This window comes from Schistocerca nitens, chromosome 2 (assembly GCF_023898315.1).
Source record: "Schistocerca nitens isolate TAMUIC-IGC-003100 chromosome 2, iqSchNite1.1, whole genome shotgun sequence".
Classification (NCBI taxonomy): Eukaryota; Metazoa; Arthropoda; class Insecta; order Orthoptera; family Acrididae; genus Schistocerca; species Schistocerca nitens.
This window is the reverse complement of record NC_064615.1, coordinates 1192375428-1192402041: the sequence shown is the minus strand read 5'-3', so window position 1 is coordinate 1192402041 and position 26614 is coordinate 1192375428. Positions and strand designations below refer to the sequence as shown.

Below are 26614 nucleotides of genomic sequence, written 5' to 3'. Positions count from 1 at the left end.
ACCTCAGCAGTTAAGTCCCATAGTGCTCAGAGCCATTTGAATTATTGGGCATGGTTTTTTGTTCAAGAGATCTACAATATAGTATAGTTAAAAGAGGGGCTAACTGAGCCGCAAATTAAGTAAAGCATCTGATAGAGTTTCTATGAGGCCCTAGAGATGTGTTCAGTTTTAACGATTCAACTGTTTCTCATCATCACTGACACTACCATTTATTTCAATCATCTTTTGAGTGTCACGAGGATTAAATTGGGGTCATTTTCCTGGGTTTTCCTATCTAAAGGTACATTTGAAAACAGCGCTGAGCATTTCTACTTCTGCTTTGCTACCCTCAGTTTCATTTCCTGTCCCACCCACGAGTAAATGGGCATAAACTTCGGTGCCACTACCAGCCTTTACATTCTCTGGGGCTTGTGAAAGATCATCTTACAAATTCTGCAACAGTAGTCACTGAAGGCTTCGTGCATTGCACTCTTGACAGTCAAAGGGTTAAATTCAGTATCTCTTCATCTGGAGCGCTATGCTTTGTTTTACACACGTTGGGGGGGGGGGGGGGGGGGTGCTGAAAACTAAGGCATCCGAAATTTACAAACTGCAAATGTACAGACTCTTAAAGCTTTTTAAATGAAACAGATGTTATTGGCAGTCTACATCTTCAGTCCATGTCTACAACATATTTTTTCTCAGCATAGTAACAATGGCGATGAACCCATTTCTCCCTATGAGAGACAAGTTTGTTAATAGTCGCTGTGGAATGTTTTACTGGTGGTGGAGAAACAACCTCACTTCTGCTTGAAACGTTTAATTACTATCAAAGTGAAGTCGTCGAAGGAATGAATGAATATGTTGAATGTTAATAACATTTGTTTTATTCGAAAACCTTGAAGAGCGAAAATTTCGGAGAAATTAATTTTCGGCATGCCCTCATATTTACTTCAGATACAATATTCCTCAATTCTGAGATCTTTGTCTCAGTTTGTGCGCATATTTTTTCCCTAATGGACAACAGACTTTCCTGTACTCTAGTGACAGAGGACATGACGAATGAATATGTAGACTGTTAATAACATTTGTTTTATTCGAAAAGCTTGAAGAGTTTTCACGTAAAAAATTCGGAGATAATACTTTTCATCATGCTCTCATATTTACTTTAGATGCAATATTCCTCAATTCTGAGATCTTCGTCTTAGTTCGTGCTCATACTTTTTTCCTAATAGACAATATACATTCCTACACTCTGGCTTTTATCAGAGGCTTGACACTGTTTTCTATTCTGCTAATTTCGGAAGAAAATTTTCCATTGATGTCATCTGTTTGGTGATGAACAGTTAGTTTTCCACTGACTGAGCTTACATTAACATTAAGTTCTTTAATCAGTTCACTTCGTTTTCCTATTATCTCACCAAGATTACATTTCAAAGCAACCATGTCATTTTTTAATTCAGTAATACCACCAAGAAGATCACATTTCATTTTGGTCATACTGTCATTTCACAAATCTATTTTGCTGTAAAGATCAATTTTTTTTTCTAATTTATTTCAGAGACAAGGTAAGTTTGCACATCTTTTATATTACCTGTAAATTACTATTTTGTTTCTTTTATAGCAATAGCTCGTGTATTCAACAAGTTGACTTGATCCAGTATTTACAACTCTGTAGTCCTTCAGAATAATATTTTTCACCCAATACATATAAAGATTGACGTGAGATGTATCAAAGGAAAAGAACTGCTCATTAAGGAAATCACATCCTCTATTGCAGTACTGGAAACAAACAACATGTACGAAATTACTCAGAATGCACCTGCAAAGCCTGGAATAACATGCAAGACTGCACTTCAGAAATGGTTAGAGAAAGAAAGGACAATCCCTCAAGCATCTGCCACGGCTTTAGTACCCAGAAAAAATCTGATAATAGGCTCTGGTGACGAGCGAGGAGTGTTACGTGGAGAAGAAAACGGCATGGTTCCACTTAGGAAAAGTCAGAAGTGATGCAACAACTAAAAATGCAAACAGGTTTCTAGACAAAATCTGTCTGGGTTATAGCAAATTTCAAGTAGAGAAACTAGGAACTAAGGGTGCAAACAATAGTTTCTGTATTGGTGTCATGTCGAATGAGCCATAAATTTTTCGTTCTAGAAGTATTTATATTTGATGAGCAAAATATGGGTAACTTTTTACTAATTAATGGTAAATGTTTTCCTCCTATTGTTAGTAGGTTACTGTCTACAGCTTACTTTTCTTCAAATAGTATTCTGTGACTCAACTCTTTTGCCCGTAATGCATTCCGTTGCACGTTCGTCTTGTTATATACACTCCTGGAAATTGAAATAAGAACACCGTGAATTCATTGTCCCAGGAAGGGGAAACTTTATTGACACATTCCCGGGGTCAGATACATCACATGATCACACTGACAGAACCACAGTTAATTAGTTCTAAGTTCTAGGCGACTGATGACCTCAGAAGTTAAGTCGCGTAGTGCTCAGAGCCATTTGAACCAGGCATCTATTTCAGGTAGCATTCACATTTCACAGGCGACGTCCATTACTGATTTCCAGTCTTGTGCATAGGCAACAGAGCATGCACAATGTCGGCACTAGTACAGTGTATATCCACCTTTCGCAGCAATGCAGGCTGCTATTCTCCCATGGAGACGATCGTAGAGATGCTGGATGTAGTCCTGTGGAACGGCTTGCCATGCCATTTCCACCTGGCGCCTCAGTTGGACCAGCGTTCGTGCTGGACGTGCAGACCGCGTGAAACGACGCTTCATCCAGTCCCAAACATGCTCAATGGGGGACAGATCCGGAGATCTTGCTGGCCAGGGTAGTTGACTTACACCTTCTAGAGCACGTTGGGTGGCACGGGATACATGCGGACGTGCATTGTCATGTTGGAACAGCAAGTTCCCTTGCCGGTCTAGGAATGGTAGAACGATGGGTTCGATGACGGTTTGGATGTACCGTGCACTATTCAGTGTCCCCTCGACGATCACCAGTGGTGTACGGCCAGTGTAGGAGATCGCTCCCCACACCATGATGCCGGGTGTTGGCCCTGTGTGCCTCGGTCGTATGCAGTCCTGATTGTGGCGCTCACCTGCACGGCGCCAAACACGCATACGACCATCATTGGCACCAAGGCAGAAGCGACTCTCATCGCTGAAGACGACACGTCTCCATTCGTCCCTCCATTTACGCCTGTCGCGACACCACTGGAGGCGGGCTGCACGATGTTGGGGCGTGAGCGGAAGACGGCCTAACGGTGTGCGGGACCGTAGCCCAGCTTCATGGAGACGGTTGCGAATGGTCCTCGCCGATACCCCAGGAGCAACAGTGTCCCTAATTTGCTGGGAAGTGGCGGTGCGGTCCCCTACGGCACTGCGTAGGATCCTACGGTCTTGGCGTGCATCCGTGCGTCGCTGCGGTCCGGTCCCAGGTCGACGGGCACGTGCACCTTCCGCCGACCACTGGCGACAACATCGATGTACTGTGGAGACCTCACGCCCCACGTGTTGAGCAATTCGGCGGTACGTCCACCCGGCCTCCCGCATGCCCACTATACGCCCTCGCTCAAAGTCCGTCAACTGCACATACGGTTCACGTCCACGCTGTCGCGGCATGCTACCAGTGTTAAAGACTGCGATGGAGCTCCGTATGCCACGGCAAACTGGCTGACACTGACGGCGGCGGTGCACAAATGCTGCGCAGCTAGCGCCATTCGACGGCCAACACCGCGGTTCCTGGTGTATCCGCTGTGCCGTGCGTGTGATCATTGCTTGTACAGCCCTCTCGCAGCGTCCGGAGCAAGTATGGTGGGCTGACACACCGGTGTCAATGTGTTCTTTTTTCCATTTCCAGGAGTGTATTTTTCATCTTCTCCCTTTCTTTTCTAGTTTCTCCTTGTTGTTCTGGCCTCCTTATTTGCCTCGAGAATGCACTTGTCAGCTCGGGCTGCTCTCATGGACTCAAAGTGATTGTTTCGTATCAGATCCAGGAAATATTCCTAGAATTCGGAAACTTCATAGTGACATGCTGCCCTGTCATTAAAACACAATACACATTTAATCTCAATGTGCTGAAACCGACAAACACTGTTTTTGGCACGCGTTCTCATATCAGTTGGCTGAAACATTTGTTCGTGTTTTGTGTGTGTCCATTTAAGCACCGTGACAATATTCTTTTGCTGATTATCCTCCTGTAGATGGGCTTAAACGGTTCCACTTCAAAGTGGCAGAGAGTGCAAGTGCTTTTCTGCATCCCCAACACGAGTTTACACCACTGTCACAAAGATCGTGTGGATTGTCGTCAACAGAAACTTTATGGAAGAAAGTAGCTCAAACTTCTTTCCTCACGTCTTCTATAGTATATTACCTGGATTCCTTCTTATTTCTGAACCACAGTAAGGCTGCAGCTCGTCTACCGTTTCCTCAGTGAGACTACCACGACCACCTATAGGTTCGTATCACTAATCACTTTACATAAACACGTGTCTGACTTTTTTCGCACATTCCCAGCACACACTAATTTCTCACTGTCTTTTAACACATTTTATAGCCCTATTGAGTCTCAATCTCAGAGGTAGTTCACATATCATACGTCATAACTCTCTTCTGATAACATTTGACATGTGATACAAACAGAGAAATGGGGACAGTGCCAGAGGCTCTTTAAACTGGTGTTTAAAAAACTTTCGATGTAAAATTCTATTTTAGATTGTATTTAGAAAACTCATAATGTTGATTAATGATAGGAAACAAAAAAAAATGATTTTTTAAAGTGGGTTCACAAGCAAACACCCTCAGTCACGGAACAAAATCCAATCGCCTGAGGACTGAATCCACGGTCCCTCGCTCACGGCCAGCCCACCACGGCGCGGCCACACCCAGGCACACGCCGGGGCTTCGTGTGAGGGCGGCCGGCGCGCGTGTTGCCGCCAGCGCAGCGCAGCACCCTGGCCAGTGCCCAGTGACTCGCGACGCAGCTGCTGTTGCCTCGACACGAGACCTGCTTCAGGCACACACACCACTGTAGGCCGGCTGTTTGTAGATAGAGGCTGGCCACAATTTGTTACTAGAAGCTACCACTAGTTGCTGACACCTGAACGCGGCCTGCTGAGTCCAGATCCACTCCAAGTTTTACCCGGATAAATGTCTCCTCACATCTTCTCCACGTGGAATGTGAGTGACGGCATTAATGATCATCATCCTCCCAACTGCATCGTGATGTTCCCAAGCCATTGTGTGAATTTTACCATTTTCTGTTATTGTTTTGCGAAACCCTCCATTAAGAAAAGCGTGCTCCATAATTATTCACTCACACGGCACGCGCTCCAGTATTTCTTCAGTATTCCTTTCCTCACGCACAGTCAGCACTGACATCGGTCGTCAGGGAAAGTTGACTTTTGGTGAGTTACATCGGATTCGTGCAGAAAACGCTAATCCAGAACATTTAAAATTTTGGTAAACTCTGAACAAAGACAAAAGAATCTTTCTCGAGCGTTTCTGTTTGTAATTTATAGACATATAACATCGACCATTCTATTTCAGGTGCCGGCCGGTGTGGCCGTGCGGTTCTAGGCGCTTCAGTCTGGACCCGCGTGACCGCTACGGTCGCAGGTTCGAATCCTGCCTCGGGCATGGATGTGTGTGATGTCCTTAGGTTAGTTAGGTTTAATTAGTTCTAAGTTCTAGGCGACTGATGACCTCAGAAGTTAAGTCGCGTAGTGCTCAGAGCCATTTGAACCAGGCATCTATTTCAGGTAGCATTCACATTTCACAGGCGACGTCCATTACTGATTTCCAGTCTTGTGCATAGGCAACTGCTAATAAGCTTTTACATCTGCAGGAACTAAATTTGCCATTCGTGTTACCGCTTGTAGATTTTTATTGACTCACACAGAAAGAACTTCACATACAATGGCTGGATACTCCGCGATTAAAAGAAATTATCGCGGTCGTAATATCAACACAGATTGCGCACTGCCATGCAGTCCTCGCCACAGCTCGTCTTTTTGTGTGAGAGACGAGACTGACAATGGAAGTGTCTCACACTCCAGCTCGAGAGGAACTTAGAAACTGTGATAACAAAACCGTTGTGCTATGAAAGATACAGAAAAAGAATTAGACAACTCTTTCGTAATTGGAGTCCCAAAATTATGGCGCGAAAAGCAAATAATTTAATTGCCCTGAAAGCGTCTTGCACTACTGAAGCATTACAAGAAATTTCTTGTTTTTAAAGCATATGCTTTAGTCAAAACAGTCGCCTATGAAGAGGAGTCTGGCCTTGCATTTTTCAGTCAGCTCGTTTACTGTTTATATGCTTCTGAAGAAACAAATGACCAGTTTACAAACTTTTAGATTTATTCCACATTACAAATAGAAGGGGTATAGATACGTACATCTACACAGGTACTCCACAAGGCGTCGTACTGTGCGTGACGGAGCGGAGGGCTCTATCTACCACTACCAATCACTCCCTTACCTGTTCCACCCGCAAATAGAGCGAAGGAAAAATAATTATCTATATCCCTCCTAATTTCCCGTATCATATCTTCGTGGTCCTTACGTGATGTGGTTTTAGAGGCAACAGAATTTTCTCAATAGTATTCTCCGAAAAAACGTCGCCTTCTGTCCAGCGATTCTCATTTGAGTTACCAAAGCAACTCCGTAACACTTACGTGATGTTCGAACCTACCAGTGACAAATCATTCGTTGTCTTCTTTTAATCAGACCCGGTAGGATCCCAAACATTTGAGCAGTACTCAAGAATAGGTCGCGCTGGCGCCCTATATGCGGTCTGCTTTGTAGATGAACCACACATTCCTAGATTCTCCCAATAAACCGAGAGCGACCATTCGCCTTTTCTGTCACAACCCTCTCACGCTCGTTTCATTTCATATCACTCTGCAACATAACACCCAGATATTTAAACGACGTGACTGTGTCAAGCAGGGCCGGCCGGTGTGGCCGAGCGGTTCTAGGCGCTTCAGTCTGGAACCGCGCTACCGCTACGGTCGCAGGTTCGAATCCTGCCCCGGGCATGGATGTGTGTGATGTCCTTAGGTTAGTTAGGTTTAAGTAGTTCTAAGTTCTAGGGGACTGATGACCTCAGATGTTAAGTCCCATAGTGCTCAGAGCCAATTGAACCAATTGTGTCAAGCAGGACATTACTGATGCTGTATCCGAACATTTCGGGCTTGTTTTCCCTACTCATCCGCATTAAATCATATTTTTCTACATTTTGCTGCCCACCCTGTCCGATAAATCATTTATGTATGTAGAGAACAGTAGCAGTGCTGTCACACTCCTGAAGATACACTTGTCTGTGATGAACACGCGCCGCCCACGGCAACAACTGGGTTCTGTAACTTAACAAGTCTTGAGGCCATTGACATATCTGCGAACCTATTCCATATGCTCGTACCTTGATTACAGCCTGCAATAGGGCACCTTGTCGAACGCTTTCCGGAAATCAAGACATATAGATTTTGCCTGTATCCATAGTTCAAACCGATACTAGGGAAATTGATCTCTAAGTCTCCGAGAAAATTCTTATGCCTTCTTATACAGAGAAGTCACCTTCGTTTTCTCCCAGTGGCTTGGGTCTTTGTGCCGGACTAGAGATTCACAATAAATGCAAACTAACTAGGGGCTTACGCAGTAGAGTACTCTTTGGAAAACCGGATATGGATTCCATCCGGACCTGGTGACTTATTTTTCTTCAACTCTTTCAATTGCTTCTGTACGCCAAGGATGCTTATTGCTATGTCATCCATATGAGAGTCTGTTCGATCGTCAAACGACGGTACGTTTGCACGATTCTTCTGCGTGAACGATGTCTTGAACATGAAATCTAAAACTTGGGCTTAGCAATTTCACATAAGACCAGAATTTTCTCGGGTCCTCTGCCAGATGTTTTGCTACGGTATGTCGGTGGTACCGGTATTAGACGTATGTTTCGTACATAGAACATTTCACAGACGCACGAATCTGTACTAAGTTTTCCTTGTCGTCATTTGTGCGTTCTCTTTTGAACCGAGACTGCAACAGCCTCTGCTTCCTCAGCATTTTCCGAATCTCGTTATTAAACCGTGGTGGATCTTTTCCGTCCTTAATTCTCTTACTATGCGCATAATTCTCCGGACCACGGTTTACAATCTGCTCAAACTTTGCCCACAGTTCCTCTACGTCCATTTACTGGAACTACTGTAAGTGATGCCAGATCACTGTCTAAGTGAGATGCTAACCACTGCTTATCTATTCTTTCTAGCGGGAACACTCTCCTAGCCTTCTTAACTGATTTATTATCTTTCGTAACCATTGTTGCTATAATGTTATAATGAATGCTAATCTCCATTTCTATACTGACGGTTTCGATAAGGACCGGTCTATTTGCAGCTATTTGCATGTCTGAGATATTTCCACTGCGTGTGGCCTACCAAACGAGCTGCTCAGGACAGTTTTCAGAAAACGTTGCAAAAGTACTTTGCATGACTGTCTGTCTGTAGCTCCTGCAATAATCCATAGATATCCCACTCTATACTCCAGTTAGTATTTACGCGCTACTGACTATAGACATTCTCTGAATGACTCTAGAACTGTGACAGCAGAATCGGGTACCAATAAAAACATCCAGTATTAAACCAGTTATATGCAATCAGATAAATTCACTGTCAAGCTCAACTGCGACCTCAATAGAGACAATTTTTTTGACAAATGCAATGAACACTCCCTCTCCTATGGCCTCTGTCTTTCCTACATACGTTCCACTACTCGCTAAATATCTCAGGACTTTACACTTCCAGTTTCAGCCAGCTGTCGGTCCCAAGAATAATTTGAGCGCGAGAGCTTTTCTGGAAGGCAGTAAATTCGCGAACTTCGTTGGGACTTCTTCGACAGTTTACTGATAAATTCTGACAGTCGAAGTGTTTTTACTCAAACTGCCACTTAGCCTAAGAAACCCTCATGTGCACTCCACAAGTACTCTGCTATCCGAGTAGCTGCAATGTACTGACAAGGGAACCTCCCCATCGCACCCCCCTCAGATTTAGTTATAAGTTGGCACAGTGGATAGGCCTTGAAAAACTGAACACAGATCAATCGAGAAAACAGGAAGAAGTTATGTGCAACTATGAAAAAAAAGCAAAATATACAAACTGAGTAGTCCATGAGTAAGATAAGCAACATTAAGGTAACTCTGAGGTTAGGAACGCCGTGGTCCCGTGGTTAGCGTGAGCAGCTGCGGAACGAAAGGTCCTTGGTTCAAGTCTTTCCTCGAGTGATAAGTTTTAATTTTTTATTTTCAGACAATTACTATCCGTCCGTTCGATGCGAGGTAACTGCGCCGTAATATGGGGACGCTACACCTAAACAAGAAAACCTAAATCGGGCAAGGTAGAAGAATCTTTTTACCCATTCGCCAACTGTACAAGTTAGGTGGGTCAACAACATATTCCTGTCATGTGACGCACAAACAGTCACCAGTGCCGTATAGAATACATCAGATGTGTTTTCCTGTGGAGGAGTCGATTGACCTATGACCTTGCGACCAAATGTTTTCGTTTCCCATTGGAGAGGCACGTCCTTTCGTCTACTAATCGCACGTTTTTGCGGTGCAGTCGCAAAACACAGACACTTATCTTCTTACAGTGAACAGAGACGTCAATGAACGAACGGACAGATCATAACTTTGCGAAAATAAAGTAAAGTAAAATTCTCACTCGAGAGAACACTTGAACCAAGTACCTCTTGCTCCGCAGCTGCGCACGCTAACCACGGGACCACGACGTTCCTTTGCTTAGGCTTTCCTTAAAGTTGCCTATGTTGCGCATGGACTACTCAGTTTGTATATTTTGCTTATTTTTTTCATAGTTCCACACAACTTCTTCTTGTTTTCTCGATTGATCTGTGCTCAGTTTTTCAAGGCCTATCGACTGTGCCAACTTATAACTAAATCTGAGGGGGGTGCGATGGGGAGGTTCCCTTGTGAGTGTGCAGGTTGGTAGATGCCAGTCAAATGAGGCGGCCACCACTTCAGAACAGTGGTTTGGACTCGCCCAGCACTCGGGACGAGAACGAGTTTGTGTTCACAGGTCACCTTATTTTGTGGGAGCTCTAACAACTGTCGCCTTGTAGTTAAACATTACTCAGAAGTACATTCAGTTCTTTGTGGGAAACAAATGCACATGCAGTAAATACGAGTAATGTTTTCAGAGGAGGTTCATAAGAATAATAACCAAAAAGTAGTAACTGCACTAACTATAAATATAAAGATCAGTTAAAAACATAGGGGATTTTAACTGCACCGTGTGCGTACTCTACATTTATCAATTAGAGATGGACAACTAATGCTGATAATTAATGGAGAATCAGCTCTGTCCAAAACCATAGAATACGTATAGAATGAAGTTATTTTTACCAAGGAAGAGTAAACATAAAATAAAAATAGCGTTCTTTACAGACGGAAAAAATGTACAATTAATTGACCAATGTGGATAAATAGACCACTAAAATGAAATTTGAAAAGGTAGTTAAAAATAACTCAAAATAGTATTATTTATGAAGGAATTAAACTGTTCGACATATCACCTCACGCGACAAAAACAAATACTGAAGAAGCCAGTTAACGAAAACTGTTTAGTAATAGATATCCTGCTATAGAGGATACTTAGATAAATTCGATTTTGGATTTGGTGAAAGATGTAACACAAGTAAATTATAATAAAAGGTGCGAAAGCCAACTGAGCCCTCGATGCATTTCTCTCTAGAATATATTGGATCTGCTTCAGCTTGGCTTCTCAGTGGCCGTTTGCACTCTTATAAATTCAGCACCACTAAATGAATAACTGTTGCGCAATGGGTTTATCGATATGAAAAGGCTGGAGCTGGTAGGTGAGTCCTGAGTGTTGAAATTCACAAAATCACTGAAGTGTACTGTGTGGATAAGTGATTTACTAACTACTAAATTAAAATTTTGGCACAAATACATCCAAAATATCTTCCAATCATATTCCATGTGCACAGGACAATCAGTGGCATAACGTAAGATTTAATGCAGCACATGATGAAAGAAACATATATGAATAACATGTTACTGAGATCCACTGGAATCAATTAACTTGGCAAAGATCTAAAAAGTGGAGATGAGGATAGAGAGCAATCAACATCCTACATTCTTAATTGTGTGAAACGTAGCTGCGGTAGACATGCAGTGACAATAAGATTGTGCTCGGTCTTTGATGAGCCTTCATCAACTCAACTAAGTATCAGAATATGCCTGACTTCACGTCTTCCTAACCAGTCAATTCGCTCGATATTCTCGCGATAAATCTAGATGGTGTAGGTGGCTACTATTGGAACCTGTAAGACAAAACTCAGGCCGTCTTACAAAGTTGGAATTCTGCTTGCTGCTGCATTGAGTCCTTCTGTGTCTCCTCTCCAAGAGAAAACTGTGCTCTAAGTCTAGAATCGAAGTGTACTGCTCTAAACTGAGAAAGGCGTCCACTGCACCAAGCCTGAGAAAGAAGTGATATGGTGTTGGTCGCCATATTCCTAGCTATGGATCTCAGATCCTATGATATGCAAAGACAAGAAAACTTGCTTACAAAAACTTATATTTTAGTGCATTCCATGCTCCCTAACACAAATATAAAAAACCTCCCCATGTATCTATAACATAGGCCCTAGACCTGTCGATGAACTTCGCTAATTTTCTCAATTCCACTATCCTCTGTACACACTATGGTCCAGACGCTCATTTAGCGTAGACATAAATAACTCTTCCTCCTATTCTTTGCTCTCAACATGGTACATGTGCTTGCTCATCTGGCGAGCACATTAATACCTATCGCCTCACCACACAACTCTTTCCCCAAACTAAGGATAATTTAAAACAAAAAAATTCCGATACCCGACAATACGTTAGACTCAGAAAAAATCTTTTCGTGTTTCCAATGACTGCAAAGTACATTTTGACTCCCCATTTTATTCTCTCATGGAACTTAATCTCTCTTGTGAAATCCATCAAATATCTCATATTGCCATCAAAACAACGCACACATCTGGTACCGGTACTCATCTCATATTTCTGATGTATGCTTTACAACTTCGTCGACTTTGCGGACTCCAGTTTAACTGCAGTTGCATCTAAAATCTTTCGAATTTCGAGTGACCCGTTGTATACTGAGAAGAATTTATGAAATAGTGTTTTTTTTTCCTTTATTCAAGAGCCTGTGGGCTTTCATTAAGACCTTCTGACCAACATGGGACTTGCTTTCCTATCGGCAAGCCCGTTCCTTTTCCTTGTAGACAATTTGACATTTTGCAGGGCCAGATTTACTGCCATAATCTGGTCTGTGGTGCAAATGTTTTAATTCTCGAATACTATCCCGTGGTTGTCAATCCCTCGGTATGTAATTAACTCTTGTGCGGACAAACTGTATCTTCCCGCAGCAGAGATGCCGAGCATTGAACCTACACTGCTTGTTGTCCGACACACCAGCTGTTTGATTTCACTCTTTCTACGAAAACCTCGTCTAAGTTTAACTGCGCAGTGTGATCATTCCTTTCGCTTCTTTGTCTTGGCATGTTTATGTGACCATTTGCGGTTCGCTCCTCTCCTTGCTTAATCAACAAGTCTACCCCACGCACAGAATTCATTCTGCGACATTATGGCACCAAACATTCTCGGAATTTGCGTATGAACAAGCCTCTCTGGATTGGCATACTCACCTGAATGGCGCAAATCGCTGGCACGAATTACTGTCGTGCCTGGAGTTTTACAATCACCACAGGAAAGACTTCAACTACTTCTGTTACCATACTTACAGCTGCTTTACATTCTCCCATATTACTCGTGCCATGCTCCATGGTCACGTCAGAACATACGCCATGCTCAACATTTATCTTGAATGAATCGACACGAACGAAAAAATGGCTGACATCGAAATAAGTGTCCAAGGAATAGAAAAGCAACTGAAATCACTCAACAGAGGAAAGTCCACTGGACATGCGGGATACCAATTCGATTCTACACAGAGTACGCGAAAGAACTTGCCCCCCTTCTAACAGCCGTGTACCGCAAGTCTCTAGAGGAACGGAAGGTTCCAAATGATTGGAAAAGAGCACAGGTAGTCCCAGTTTTCAAGAAAGGTCGCCGAGCAGATGCGCAAAACTATATGACATTGTTGTAGAATTTTAGAACATGTTTTTTGCTCGCGTATCATGTCTTTTCCGGAAACCCAGAATCTACTCTGTGGGAATCAACATGGATTCCGGAAACAGCGATCGTTTGAGACCCAACTCGCTTTATTTGTTCATGAGACCCAGAAAATATTAGATACAGGCTCCCAGGTAGATGCCATTTTCCTTGACTTCCGGAAGGCGTTCGATACAGTTTCGCACTGTCGCCTGATAAACAAAGTAAGAGCCTACGGAAAATCTGACCAGCTGTGTGGCTGGATTAAGAGTGTTTAGCAAACAGGACATAGCATGTTGTTCTCAATGGAGAGACGTCTACAGACGTTAAAGTGACCTCTGGCGTGCCACAGGGGAGTGTTATGGGACCATTGCTTTTCAAAATATATATAAATGACCGAGTAGATAGTGTCGGAAGTTCCATGCGGCTTTTCGCGGATGATGCTGTAGTACACAGAGAAGTTGCAGCATTAGAAAATTGCAGCGAAATGCAGGAAGATCTGCAGCGGATAGGCACTTGGTGCAAGGAGTGGCAACTGACCCTTAACGTAGAGAAATGTAATGTATTGCGAATACATATAAGAAGGATCCTTTATTGTATGATTATATGATAGCGAAACAAACACTGGTAGCAGTTACTTCTGCAAAATATCTGGTAGTATGCGTACGGAACGATTTGAAGTGGAATGATCATATAAAATTAATTGTTGGTAAGGCGGGTGCCAGGTTGAGATTCATTGGGAGAGTCCTTAGGAAATGTAGTCCATCAACAAAGGAGGTGGCTTACAAAACACTCGTTCGACCTATACTTGAGTATTGCTCGTCAGTGTGGGATCCGTACCAGGTCAGGTTGACAGAGGAGATAGAGAAGATCCAAAGAAGAGCGGCACATTTCGTCACAGGGTTATTTGGTAAGCGTGATAGTGTTACGGAGATGTTTAGCAAACTCAAGTGGCAAACTCTGCAAGAGAGGCGCTCTGCATCGCGGTGTAGCTTGCCGTCCAGGTTTCGAGAGGGAAGGTTTCTGGATGAGGTATCGAATATATTGTTTCCCCCTACTTATACCTCCCGAGGAGATCACGAATGTAAAATTAGAGAGATTCGAACGCACACGGAGGCTTTCAGACAGTCGTTCTTCCCGTGAACCATACGCGACTGGAACAGGAAAGGGAGGCAATGACAGTGGCACGTAAAGTGCCCTCCGCCACACACCGATGGGTGGCTTGCAGAGTATAAATGTAGATGTAGATGTAGAAACTTGAGTAATGAATCCACATTTGATCCAACTTCCAAATCTGTTTCAACACACAAGATTTGGTCAGTAGATACAAACATGATCTTCCCTCGAACAGCGGTAACACCACTCGACTCACACACACTAACTGGTAATATACCGTCTGACATATCCTCACTTATAACAGCCAGATAGGTTGTACTTACATCAAGTTAAAGTTCCATTCCAGCTTCCTGTATCTCAATACGCCGAGTACAAGCGGCTTCAGTGACTCTTTTCCCTATATACCTCATCCTCTATTGTTATCCTAACACTCTCACTTTTAACTGTACAGGCTGGCAACAAATTTTCTATTGTTACATGACAGCTGTGACCAGTGTTTTGAGAATTGGTTTGTTTGGTTAGCACTGTTTCTTTGCTTTCTAGACTTTCCTCATTATGCATGCTCTCCTCAAAACGCCCTTTCCACCGCTCTACATCGCTCATCTCTTGGTTCAGGATCGGAATCTGCTTCAACTTGTGATCAAAGCAGCTCAAGCGGCCCTCGTTTCACCTCTCCATTCATCTTTCTTACAGCCTCGAGTTATGAGATCTCATTCATTTCACAGCAGGTTTTACTGACGATGTACTGGGCTGGCTCTACTGTGCATTACCAAGTGTGGCACAGTCTGGTTTTGAGTGACTTACTGCAACTAACTCGGACTACAGTTCTTTGCTAGTTGTTTTATTCTACTCTATACGCTTTTCCACCTTATTTCGACCACTTTCACGCTCAGCTACTCATATATGCAATGTTTTCTTCATTACTTGATAACAGCTATTTGCAATGCTTCCCAAAACTCAATGGATAACGAGATTCCTCTCTTCAGTACCCTCACTGGTAAACATCTCGATGGTAGCAGATGTGCTGGCGTGGGCAGCACCGCGGAATAGTGCGGAAACCTGCCACGTAGGGTGCGCATCAAGCTTCCTGCCGCTGGAGGTGTTTAGCTGCTGGCTGCTGTGAGCCTGGCGCAGCAGTGTTTACGCTGAATGCAGATACCTCGGCTCGGACCTCGCCTTGGGCATCGTGCTGAATGGTTTCGCCAAGTGCTCAGTCGACAGCTGTCTGCGCCACGTATGTCTGGAGGAAGAGACACTACTGACGATCGACAGCTGTGTTAACTTATGAACTGTATTCGCAAACTGCAAATACAGTCATACATCAGCTATACGATTTATTAGTAACATACTCGTATGCAAATGTGTGCTAGACCGGGACACGAAGCCGGCTTTCCCGCTTCTCGCAAGCGGTCACTTTAACCACTTTGGCTGTCTGAGCACACTACACATGCACGTTTGAATGACTATTGCATCGAGCTGTACAGACACTTTAAATACAATCACCGTACTATTGTATTTCGTGCCAAAGCGAGAGAATCTGAGGAGAAAAACGATGTCTCTCCCTATGTAGGAATCACAATATCTGTGTGTGGCCATTATGGGACGTAGACACTAGGTTTGAGTCGGTCCTGGAGGAGTGTTCAGATAAGGTGGCTGCTCGTGACAAATAGGAAATCCATGTTCGAATCCCTGTCCGGCACAAACTTTCGTATGTGGCGTGTAAATCGTGTAGCTGATGTATAACCATATTGGCAATTTGCAAACACATTTCGTGAGTGAATGATGTCATCGATGATATCATAGGCTGAGGTGGTTAGGAAAATCTGAGGTGGACAGGAAAATCTGGCAACAATGCAGCCTGTGCCAATATCCAGTCAGCTGTACTGCTAGCTATGTGCCACTAATTTGTTGGTTCTGCGGGTATTTTAGAAATTACTACTAGCACGAGAGCGGCAATCAAAAGAGCTAGTATGTTATATCCAATTATAAATGCTGAGGGAGGAATTTTTGTTCAGCATTGGTAGGCCTATTTTGCATTGTTTTTGTGAAATAATACGAGGAACTGTGAGAAAACAGCTACAGTCATAAAACAGGGACACCAAAATTTTCAGCAGCAGATATATTTGAGTCTCTTTCAGTGTAAATAGATGACGCTCAGTTTATCTGCTAAATAAAGCTTTCTCGGTTCTCAAAAAAAGTAATGAGATGAAATTTTGTATTACCTATTAAGAAAAACATATGGCCATTTAACACCACATGTTGCAGATACAGTTAACAATGGTGAGAAAAAAATCTGCAGATTCACTTTCATTGTCATACATGTTCTCCAGTTTCTCATTTCGAGACCGAACAGACTGCCGACAGACGAAATCTAGTTAAAAGCTCTTGGTCGAAGTATTCTTCTAAACAATTGGGCCAACGTCCCACCCCCGTGTCTGTTTTCGTGCCGACAGGGGCCGCGACACTCTCGTCGTACCTACGACGTCTTTGGAGGCAGCGACCTCGCCAGCACAAACCGCGCCGCACTTCTTGGGGCCGGGCTCCGGCCGGCACTCTGACGGCCGCGTTGTTATGCTGTCGTGCGGGGGTAGTTTTTCACCGTAAACGTGGATGACGAAAAACTGCCAGTTCGACTGTTTCAACATCTACTTGACACACCTCCACGGGTCAAACTCACCTGTGACCATTTGTGCTGTTCATCTTTGTACATTTTTATTAGTCCTATTCGATATGAGTCCCACACAGTTCACAAATATTCTAGAATTGGTTGCACGAGTGTTTTGTAAGCAAGCTTCTTTTTAGACTGACTGCGATTTCCCAGAATCCTACTAATGAACCGAAATCTACTTTAACTACGATTGACCCTATGTGGTCATTGTGTTTCCTTTCATTTCCCCAAAATTGTTATAACTCGGCGTTAATGTTGTAGTCATAGGATATGACAGTTCTGTGTCTTATGAAATGAATAATTATACACTCTGAACATGTGCAGAGAGTTGCTAATCTTTGCCACACTTTGCAATCTTATCAGTATCTTACTGAGATACAACTTCGTTATAGATAACTGCACACCTGCGATCCGTGTGAGGTTGCTGCTAATACAGTCTGCGAGGTCGTTTACGTTAACAGCAAGTGTCTCAACACATTTCGCTACGAAATAAAATGCGTGTGAATTCCTAAGGGACCAAACTGCTGAGGTCATCTATTCCTAGACTTACACGCTACTTAAATTACGCAAAGGACAACACACATACCCATGTCCGAGGGAGGACTCGAACTCCCGACGGTAGGGGCCGCGCAATCCGTGACATGGCGCCTCATACCGCGTGGCCCCTAGGCCTAGGGAATACCTGAAGGTACTCGTACATCTATCGATGATTCTCGATCCAAGATAACTTTCTGCGTTCTCGCTGCCAAAGATCCTCAATCCAGTCACAAGTTTTATTTGATACTCTATATGATAGCACTTGCGTTAAAAAGTGTTAGTCGTGTGACTAGGGTCTCCCGTCAGGTAGACCGCTCGCCGGGTGCAAGTCTTTCGATTTCACGCCACTTGCCGGCCGCGGGGCCGTGCGGTTCTGGCGCTGCAGTCCGGAACCGCGGGACGGCTACGGTCTCAGGTTCGAATCCTGCCTCGGGTATGGGTGTGTGTGATGTCCTTAGGTTAGTTAGGTTTAAGTAGTTCTAAGTTCTAGGGGACTTATGACCTAAGATGTTGAGTCCCATAGTGCGCAGAGCCATTTGAACCATTTTCACGCCACTTCGGCGACTTGCGCGTCTAAATAAATGTTGGTGTAATACCGAGTCAAATGCTTCTCGGATATGAAGAAATACTCCATATATCTGACTGCCTCAGTGCATGCCCTGGATGTCATGAGAGATAAGTGCTAGGCTAGCTGACTGATATTTCCGGTATCCTTGCTGGTGGGCACGGAGACTGTCATTACCTCATCATGTTAGGACTGAGATTACGTTCTTAGATTCTACAACCGATGCACGTCGATGACGTGTGACGGCGGTTTTATGACTCACTTTTTCTACCGTGTATGTCGGTGGATGGGACCTGTGCTTTCTTCCAACTTGTGGACATAGTTCGATAGATGTAACGTTCGGCACATTACGGTTATACGATGATTAATGAGTCGGTACAAAGAAAATGGAAGGAAACTCTGGAAAGGATGGATGTGACCCACAGCAGCAAAGTGGCCTGGAACCTAGAAAATAAACTTAACGGTGACCCTAGGATAGTTAAACAACTTTCTATAGTAACATGCAATCAAATTGCCCACCAACTCCTACTAAATAGAAAAATTCAACAAGAAAAGTCAGGAAATAAAAATTATCGGAAGTCAGAGCCAAGAACCAAATGTACTCTGCATAACTGACCGAAGGTGGAAAACAGGCTTGTGTCAGCTAATGTAAGAAAATTCTGCGAGACTGGGGTCGAGCAGATGAAAAATCCGTTAACGCCATTGTGAAAGGCGTTGAAATGTGGATACATTCGTAAGAGCCGGAAACTAAGCAGCAGTCAGCAAACTTTTGGTTGTTCTGAGAGGGACCGAAACCAGCCAAAGCGCTTCGTTCACCAAATATTTCCAGCAGTAGCTCGTTACTTTGGTTACTGTTAACATGTAGTGGCCGTTCCCTAACAGGAACGAAGAACTGTCATGTCCAAATGGTCGCTAACATTTTGTTTGCACGTGTCATCGGTGAAATCAGGGAAACCAATCGAAAATCGTGCCTCACAGCACATCAAACAGTTGATTAGCTGACTGAAAAAGACATGGAATTATACAGGGTGAGGCAGCTAAGACACGCTACCCCGAATATATCCAGAAAGACTAAATACAGGGTGGGCGGGAAGTAACTAGGTATCACTAAATGGCTGTTAAGGTTTTAATATTCATTGAATAATATTTGAAATAACGCAAACATTAAATACGGTAGTGATTTCTCGTGTCGTGTAGTACCGACGGAGGCCACGAGAGGCAGTACACCCAGCAGCAATAAAAATGGTCTATCGAGCACAGATTTCTTCACGCTACGTGGTGTGGAATTCGATCGTTCTTGTGCAGAGAAGGTGGCGTACGATGAATGGAAGTAATGCCACAATTTGTCCGGAGACAACAGAGAATTGTCACACGAAGCTAATGACCACAGGTTCGGTAAAGGATGCAACAAAAGCAGGTCGTCCATCCACGTCTCGGTGACTTGAGAATGTGGCGATTGTAAAGATCTGTTCAATCGTAGTCCAGGGAAATCAACACGCCAGGCAGCTCGTGAGAGCGGTCTCACAAGGCACGCTGTGCGTCAAGTGTTGCATAAAGAAGGATGGAAACCCCATTACATGTTGTTCCACAACATCCTCTGGAGTGATGAGGCCGTATTCCGTGTCAGAGGTTTCGTCAGTCGGCACACTTGCCATTACTGGGCCGAGCAGTGTCCTGGAGTTACGGGTGGACAAGACGCACTCTCATCGAAAAGTGACAATGTGCTGCGGAATAACAGCTACAAATGTCATCGGCCAATATCTCCTGCGTGACACAATGAACGGGGAAGCTACCTTCAGATGCTTCAGGATTACGTTTGACCCCTGGTATCTGTATGGGAAAATACTGACAATACTGTGTGCATGAATGCTGACACATGCCTCACTTCGCAAGTGTCGTACGGAACTGGTTGGATAAGAAATTTCTGTGACATTGACTGGGTAGACGTGGACCTCACGAATGGCCTGCAAGAAGTCCAGACCCAACACCCTGCATCTGGTCAAAAGAGGAGGTGTACTGGACGAAACATGGAGCACTGGCTGAATTGGAAGCACGGAGTTGGGATGTTCTTACCAACATCCCACACAACATTAATATTGGGGCAAAGTTCGTTCGGAGCCACTCTGCATTGTTGCCACATGTACCCAAGATTGCGGCGATGACGTTATCCAAGATGGCGGGATGTAGACGTGGCAAAAATGCATGACATCATCCAAGATGGCGGTCGTGACATCATCCAAGATGGCTGATTTTGGCGGGGAGATAGGCCAATTGGGCAACCTCCACTAACCTAAGACCCCTCCGCTCCCCTCCCCCAGAAAAATGGCATGGAGTTCCAATTCCAACATGATAATCCATCACACCACGATTATCTTACTAACCTAAGGAAATCGCAAGAATATAGGTCACTTGGGCTACCTCCACTAACCTAAGTCATCTGACCGCCACCTCCTCCTAGGAACTGGCGCCAAGTTTGAATTTTGGTGATAAAGGAAGCTCAAATGGGCTATTTCTACTAACCCACCTCTTCCTAGGGATTGGTGGCGAGAGGACTCGACCTGTGCTTGACAAAAGTCTTTATTATTTGCGTGCATTATTTTATTTAAACAATTAGAGGCACTATCACCATCCAGTAAGGTCGCCAAGGGGTCCAGACTCCAACTGACCTAGTACACAGTACCTTCACCAGAGGGTGCTGTCATCCATTGTGTGACGTAATCCAAGATGGCCGCCATGATGTCAGCTGATGCAAGTATTGTTATCCAAGATGGAGGGAAGCAGTGTGCTCGCCACAATGTCCGGGTCTAGAACATAGTACGACCATCAGAGAGCGCTGTCATCCATCCTGTGATGTAATCCAAGATTGTGGTGTGGTGTGGGAGAAAAGGGCGGGAAAAGGACTCTGCCTGTGCTGGAAGTAAGTCTTTATTTTGCAGGCAGTGTCTCCACCATGAGATCTAGAGTCCAACTGACCTAATACACAGTACTGCCACCAGAGGGTGCTGTCATCCATTCTGTGACATAATCCAAGATGGTAGTCTGGAGGGGGAAATGGCGCGAAAATGACTCAGCCTGCGCTGGGCTGCTGGAGAGAGTAAGGAAGAAGAGTGCTTTATTTATTTTGGAACAATTTATTTAGGGGTGGAGAATATATATCACACTGATACAGAACTCTCGCCTTGACATGCTTCAGGTCACACCACACAGACCACAGACCTGTAAGCTACTCCTAAATAACACTCTGCAGACACGCAAACAACTCCTAAATTACCGACGTAATTTCAGTACAGACATGCAATCTCCTCCGAAATAATGCAGTACACAGATGTGTAGACACAAAATCAACTCGTAAACTGTCCAAATAACGCATACCACAGCCTACAGACCTACTTGCAAAATACTGCAACAGACACGCAATCAATGTGCGCAAGCACCGCCTGCCACCCCCTGTCCACTGGACCTCACAGGAGGCTAGCGGAAGGCCCTGCGAAGTGAAGCAGTCATCAGCTGTCAATCCATGCAAAGGTGCCCGGTTGGGTCCCACAAGCATGAGGCGGCGACATCCCTTTCACACTTGGTACCTGAGAAATTCGTCTCGAAATACGTGTTCACCTAGGCACTGTTGCTGACCCGACCTGATTGGAACGACCGTTGGATGCAAGCCAGTGCAAGCCATCACTCTCACACCACTGCTACCTACAGCGACTGGGTGAAAGTTGCTTCTATTTTCGAGTATACAGATACAATTCCTCAACTGTTATACTAATGTCACAGAGCTCCAATGTGTGCTCACGCCAGTCCCATATGCGAGACACCTCTGGGCAGCATGTCTGTTTTACCATTGCTGATGCAATACCTAGGGAAACTGTCGTCACTGAATAGCACAGGGTGCATTGTTCCTAGTGCAACATGCGTGATGCCTGTAACCATGCTTAACTGCCCAGTGTGACAGACACAATGCCTCGAATTGCATGCACGTAGCTACAAACCGTCGCAAGTGCATCTAACGAGGTTCTCAATCTTATATTGATGTCATGTGGCTATGCAAAATCTGAACGGAGGAGACCTCTCAGAAATTGAATAGTGTGCCAGAAATAGTTAACGCTCGCTTTCATGACGTCTCATCTTGTATACACGGAAATTCTTGCCCTAACTGAACCTGTTTACGAAAATAGCACAGAATAACATGCTAGCGGTCCTAAGATGGCATCCCGACCATCACGTCTTATCCTCCTGCTTTCAACACATACACAAACGTTCCCACCACTGTGTAGAGACTCCTATATCCCAGCACAAAAGAATGTCTTGTGAATAAATCGAGCATTATGATTCGCTCTTATCGACTTTACCCGCCGAATTACTGACGCCGCCAGTTTTGAAACACCGTCCGTCTTTTTCCCTTGTGCAGACGAGACTTCCAGCAGCAAAAAACTATTTTACACTGGCCGCCATATTACACCGACAACCAAACCCTGCAAAATGCCCTACATAGTGCCAAATACGGAAAGACTCGTACTCAAATACACTGCTCTCCCACCGAGGACAGGAGCTCGAATATTAGAATGTGAAACCGATCTCCGACCCATCACTATATCACCGTGTACTGTGTCGATGTAGTAAGCATACAATTTCTATCCTGTGCCATACAAAGTCAGCCCTTTTACATCATTCGTACATATACCGCCAAGACAGACAGCACGGTATATATACTCGCAGCACTAGATATTTACTGCAAGGTCGGGCGAGCATCCACCCCTAACACATGACCAGAGCACCCTCAGCAGTTCGATGTCATGCTCAGAACTGTTCTACAAATTCGCTCTCGCTTCCCCTCAGCACAAATGCGTTACTGTTTCTGGTCTGGACCTGCATGCTTGCTTGCTTTTCTACACCCATCTCCAGACTCTGGGATTACAAGAACACATGTATTTTCGCATGGTTTGCACACACTAATAGCCTACTGATCGCTCGCACAACATAATGCCGAAGATACAGACTGGAAATTATTTCTCTACATACCTGAAACTTTAGCGCTTAGCCCATCTGTGAAGACATGGGGAAACTCCAAAAAAATTAAAGAAAACTAATATTTCCACTAGCGAACACTGATGTCAGTGATGTAGCAGATTCCAAATCACCCTATAATTTACAAGGTCAACTAAGATGTTTCTCATGCCTAGAGGACCGGCAAACTTGTCTTCCACACACTAGATGCCCTCACTACAATCGAGCTTCTCTCAACTAAATAAAGGCGCGAAACGTGCGAAAGCAGTCATCTGAACAATTTACATGGGAGAGGATAACGGTCCAGCGCAAAGGCACCTCCATATTCAATCTCATCAGGTTTCCACGTGATCACGAAAGCTTTCCAACACGTACTATGTATTAGTACGCTGTTTGGTCGTTTAAAGGACAACACAGTTACTTCATCTACATTCCTACACTCCAACAGGCCTCTTCATTCAGACAGCTCCTACAGTTAATGGGAAATGTGAATCATTCCCGTCATCTCCGCTGCATACCGAGCACACATAGGTAGAATCATCATCCTAAGAAATCGGTCACACACACACACACACACATATATATATATATATATATATATATATATATATATATATATATATCCCTGTACTTACAACTAAATGTTACAATTGCGGTCTCAACTGAACGACATTTGACAATGCGTGAAGTCTCGGAAATACACCTGGTTGACAGTTGTGGTTCTGGAAATAGAAATATCTGTACCATTCTTATGACTTGACATACTCTTCCCTCTGATACAGTATTCCACAGTCATCTCCTTTGCGCATGTCGGAACACAAACACATACTTTATAAACATGATGCTCAAGGTGCACCTATCACACATCCCCTACTACTACTAAATATAATACTTGGCTAATAAGCGATTCCAGGCGATGCACAATAATACTGAGAGAAAATCAGCGATGAGTGGACATGTCTCACAAGTTTTTCTTGCGAATGTTACCACTGTGTCTTAGAAAGAGAGTCGTAATTGGCCAGATTTTAAAAAACCGGATCACAACATCTACTGTATGTTACTGTCACACATGGTCTCGGTTCTACAGGTGAACACAAGTGTCCTTGTTAAAAGATATACTTGCTTTATGAATTGAGGTACGGCATTACCTCTGAATGAGGTGGTTTTCTGTCCGGATAAATACCGAGACGGTGATTGCTGGAGTGTATATTATCATAGCAGCAGTCCAGCAGCCGACTTCCCAGATGAATGAAGAGGCGACTAACAGTTTTCCTCGGTGATCGTTTAGACAAAATTGCAGTGTACAGGTCACCGCAGCAGGCGCCCGGTTCGTGCACCCGCGAAGGCCGGAGTTTCCACGCCAGTACCACAGCTGGAGACAGGTGGTCGTTTCAGACGAATCGAGTCTTACGTTACATTAGACAGATGCGTGCTTTACGGTCTGGGGAACGATTTCGTGGCACTGCCCGGGTGACGTCGTCAGTCTGGGAGGCACGGTGGGTGGACACGAGTATGCAGCTAACCTCTGGGACCGTGTCTACTCCTAGGCGCCACTTGTCATACAGCTTGCTGCGCACGTTCGTGGTTCGAAGGGGAGCAGGACGAGTTTACGGTGCCCCCCTGAACGCCAAACTCCCCCGATATAAACACAGTCGAGGATCTGTGGGACGAGCACTATCGGACTCTCCGCGGCAGAGGAGTGGGCACGGTCGCACGTCCCTGTCGCTGCTTTCTGGAACCTGCACGCCTCACAGCAGTCCGCGGTTGCTCGGGCTTCTTAACGTGCTCACATTACTGTGAGTGAAAGCCTGTTTGATCGAGTTCAGTACATGTTATGTCGTCGAAACTTCCTTAGAAGCTTCTTTCAAATCCCACAGAAAAAGTATATAATTCTGCTAGAAAATAAAAAAAGGGGGGGAAACGAAGTCGGTGTCGTATTTCGGCGACTACGAACGATAAAAATTACTTGCGAATGCGAGGAAATTCGCTTATACTGTCTGCTTTATTCATTCTGGATAGGTGTGGGGTAGCGAGTCTCAGCTGCATCACCCCGTGTAGTGTGTCTGACAGTCCTGCCCGCACAATTGCCCTGACTCACCACCTGACGATTTCTCGTTCCTTCTTTCCGTCAAACCGAAGAACGCTTCGATAGCGAGTTTCGTGAGGAGCTTCGGAGTCCTTCTGTAATAACTTTTCTCGTGTAACAGCTTGGTCTACCAGCGTCACAGTGAAGTAAATATGTCACGGATTGGTTCCGACGCGTATAAAAGTGTCGATGTTTTCCGGGGGAATATTTTTAACAACAATAAACGAGTAGTACGAAAAATCCGATAGGTACGCCTCGTAAAGACGTAACAGTCGCACTTACTGGATGTGGCCCGCTCGTAGCGTCGACGTCGGCGTGGAGACGGAGCGAGGCGAGGTGCGTGCGGCGGCGTGCGCGGCGCGGCCGGGACTCGTGGCCGACGCCGGAGGCCGGAGGCCGACGCGTGGTACAGCGTCGTCGAGGGGGGAAGGGGGGGGGGGTGCTCGCAGCGGCGGCCCCCCGTTGCGTCAGCAGCCAGCCAGCCAGCCGGCCGCGTGCGCCGCGCCGTGCCTCCCGACGCCGACGTAGCGCGCCGAGTTTCTGACGTCGTGCCGAGGAAAGAAAATGAAGGGGAGTCATTCCGATCGTGCACTGCGACACCGAGCACCGTACGAGTTCTGAACGTGCGTCGGGACGTAGACCGATGAAACAGAAGAAAGCCACTTTTAAGTACAAAGTCGGGAGACGCCGCAGCCGTATTGGCACTTACATGGAACCCATATTTGCAGCGTTTTATATTCTAACTTACTTCCTACGAATATATACCGTTTCAGGGCGCCGACAAATAGATCTCTTGAAAACTTGTCATTTATTGGTACGATTTGTTGTGATGAAATGTCATATTCGTGATTAAGGAATTTTTGATTTGTAGCTTGCTGTTCTCAAAGTATGCCGTTTCGAGTCAAAGACGTATTGAAGATCCGTCAAAAAAAACTTTTCTTAGTACGATTTGTTGCAATTAAATGTCGTACGACAGCATAACTGCGATTAAAGCGTCCGGAAGGTAGTAACGTACGAGATGAGGTTACCTGCTTCACAAGTTCGGCGTCGCAAAGTCGTGGGTGATGTCGAGGAAGTATCCAGGATTGAGTGAAATGGAGGGGTCCAATTGGTTAAAGAGGACACTAAAGTGGCTCACGTTTCTCATTTATTTTGAATATGCATTTATTTCGTTTTTAATTGTTTGCTTTTGAGAGGCCTCCTTAGAAGTAGTACTCGTATTTTGTCTAAACATTAGGCAAGAAAGCTGTTCTTGAAAAAGTATAGCATTTATTCTTAAGAATATGTGCAGTATCCAAATGCAAAATCAAATATTTCGTTATTCGACAATATTATAACTTCACTTTATTGCCAAACGAATTAAAACTCTAATCTAACGTATTGCCTCTTTGTTAACAAAACACATCTCAGACTTGTAACATTAGGTTCACAATCGCAGAGCAGGA

At 44.5% G+C, this 26614-nt stretch overlaps 1 protein-coding gene across 2 annotated transcripts in view; it reads right to left on the bottom strand.

Moving 5' to 3' along the window:
• Positions 1-25536, bottom strand: part of LOC126237536 (thiamine transporter 1-like) — a 713275-nt gene extending 687739 nt beyond the window's left edge. Inside the window, exon 1 of one of the 2 annotated variants that reach the window (XM_049947721.1) lies at positions 25452-25536. The gene's annotated coding sequence lies outside the window, so the exon portion shown is untranslated. The remainder of the gene's footprint in view (positions 1-25451) is intronic. The other variant, XM_049947722.1, reaches the window with a different exon arrangement.
• Between the last annotated feature and the right edge of the window lie 1078 nt (positions 25537-26614).